Here is a 2,950-nt window from a genome sequence, read left to right as displayed (position 1 = left end):
CATTGTGATTACTTGCATCATGGGTTATGTTGTAAAAGGATGAGGCATTTTAGATCTTTAATACTTTACGATAGTAAAATTTTTTCTGCATTGTGATTACTTGCATCCTGGGCTATGTTGTAAAAAGATGAGGCATTTTAGATCTTTAATACTTTACGATAGTAAGTGGAGCTATTGCATTTTTTGTTACAGCAGTATTTTATCCTGGCACTTGAAAATTTGTTTGCAATTTGAGAATTGGAAAATACTCCTGGCACATTTGATCGGTCATTTGTGCTGAAAAAACTGATGATGATGATGCAGTGTGGCCATAACAACTTCCACTATGATTATTTTATTTTCATCCAAATGTCTTTTAATCAGAAAATTTGTTACTTTATCCTTTTATAGTTGAGGTAATCATATATCTCTTAGGTTTAGCTGTTTGTATATGCTGGTTTATATTTAACTTTCTGTCATTTTTGATATTGAATGAAAGTTTCATAATGCAGAAAGTTTGAAAAAGACTTTTTCCTCATTTAATAGCCAGCCAATGTTCTAAAAATTAGTCATGAAATTTACATTTGTATTTGGGATTTAAATACACAAAAAGTAGATGATAGCAATCACCACATGAATTGAAAACATTCAATTTGATAGTCTCATGGCCTCACTAGTGCACTGTCACTCACAGGGCTGAGGTGCTAACAGTAAAGTGGGGTTGAACTGATGAAATGGTGCACACTAATAACAGATTGAACTTGATATGTGATGCAGGGAAGGTGAACTTCATGTATGCCTGTACGGGAGAGCTGTATTTTCAAGGAACAGGCTCCCTGAAGAAAGCCAGAGCTGATCTAAGACCAGGTTTGGGGAAGCTCGGTCTGGGGATCGGTGGATTTTCAGAAGCAGAAGTGTTTATGGATTGACAGACTTTCAATGTGTTAGTGTCATGACTGGAATAAGGCGGTGTTTGACGGGTGTACTTTCCAAAGCATGGTCACTGTGGTGAGGCATCTGCTGACTGTTGTCTCGAGGTCTGGGACTGTCACTGACTGCACTCTCAGAAGCTGGAGTGCCCTTAATGTGCTAACTTTCAGAGGCACAGCCGCTCCTGCCGAATTCCAGAGTATGTGCACTGATCCAAAGTTCTAATTAATGGTGATTATTTGTTTACAACTTGAGACTTCGGCAAAAAGAAGTCTTTTCTTTAATATGGAAAACAAGACTCAATTCTCCATTCCAAGTTTTGTTCTTTCCTCAGCCAAAAACACAGGAGACTATAAAGGATTGTTCAGATCTTTATTTGTGGAGGTATGATTTTCCGCTAGTGTTGCCATTTAAGTAATTTTTCTTTTTTTGGTTGAGGAAGATTTTCCCTGAGCTAACATTGTGCCACTCTTCCTATTTTGTATGTGGGATGCCACAACACGGCAGCTGATGAGCGCTGCAGGTATGCACCTAGGAACTGAACCTGGGCTGCTGAAGCAGAGTGCACTGAACTTAACCACTAGGCCATGGGGCCGGCCCCACATTTAAGTAATTTAAGTGCCAATTACTAAAGCAGAAAAATAGTTCTGACTGCTGAACTTCTGTTATTGGGAAAAAAACCACAACTGACTACATTACAGGCAACCTGATGGAATTGATACAGGATGCAGAACAAAAATCATTAAATACAGGATATCCTCTGTATACAGGTTACCTGGCAACCCTACCCGTGAGTCAGTTCAGCCACCTTCTTACTCACCAACCTCGTCTACTTGCTGTGAACACCACGTCTCATTTATCCTAATACAGTATCTGTCTCGTGTTCCCCACCTGTGCTGTTGCTGCTTGAGCTGGACTCTCTTTCATCTATCACCTGAATTACTCCCGCCCAGATTTCTAGGCATCAGTCTGGACGGTTTTCTTCAACCATCTAAGTTCATCCTCTACGCATTGTTGCCAGAACAATTTCTCTTGCTTAAAATCTTTAATTCCATTGATTTTCAGATAAAACCCAAACTTCTTAGCATGGCAAATAGGCCTTTTATCATCTAGCCTCTGCCTTCTTCTCAAACTTTAAGATCTGTCATTCTCCTTCTCATCAGTTCTATATTTGAGTTTCCACAAAGGTGTCCTAACATTGCCCACCTGTACCTTTATCATGCAGTTTTTTATTTGGAATATGTCTCTCACCCTCTGGAGAGTTCCTATTATTCTTTGAAAATCTAGCTCAGCAATCACTGTCTCTGGAAAGCTTTCTTTGATGTCTCTAGGTTTCCTTGGTTGGGTTCAATCTCCTCTTCATCCTGTGCAAGTCCCCACAACATCCTTGCCCTCTATACACACTATCATACCTACCTGCCTGTTAAAACCACCATACTGACATACTGTGACATGATTTGCTTACTCTTCTGCTAGTCCCTCAACTCCATCCCCTTTCCCCCAAGTCATGGCTTCTTGAAGGCCTGTGTCTCTCTTCCTAAAACTCCCAGTATGCAGTATACTATCTGCCCCAAAGCTGGAATTAAAAAAAATTACCAAGTTGTGGATAATTACTCCTTTTGCTTTCCTGAAGTTGACACTAGAGAACACCAAGTAAGGAAAACATACTTTTTATGTCCTGAAATGACTGATGTACGTTTTGATATTTTGGCACAGGTGTTAGATTCATTAAACTTGTTTGGTAGCTCCTTCTTTTCTGAACTTAAATATATATATATATTTAATAGTTTTAAGTGTGAAATAATTGCTTATTTTTCCATTAATATACTTAAGGTGACAGCTCACAGTACACAGCAGGCATACTTCAGAGCAAAAAAAAAAATTCTGAGAACAGAATTAGAAATTTGGTAGAAAATTTCCAGTTCACAGCAATTATTGGAAGTGCAAAGGAAGAGAACAGACTTTTATTTTTAGACGAAATCCATGCACAAAATTTGACATCAGGTCAGGAAAAGGACAAACCCCATAAACTGAGAGGTAG

The sequence above is a fragment of the Equus asinus genome, chromosome 9 (genome assembly GCF_041296235.1).
Source record: "Equus asinus isolate D_3611 breed Donkey chromosome 9, EquAss-T2T_v2, whole genome shotgun sequence".
Taxonomy (NCBI): domain Eukaryota; kingdom Metazoa; phylum Chordata; class Mammalia; order Perissodactyla; family Equidae; genus Equus; species Equus asinus.
This window is presented reverse-complemented; position numbering follows the sequence as displayed.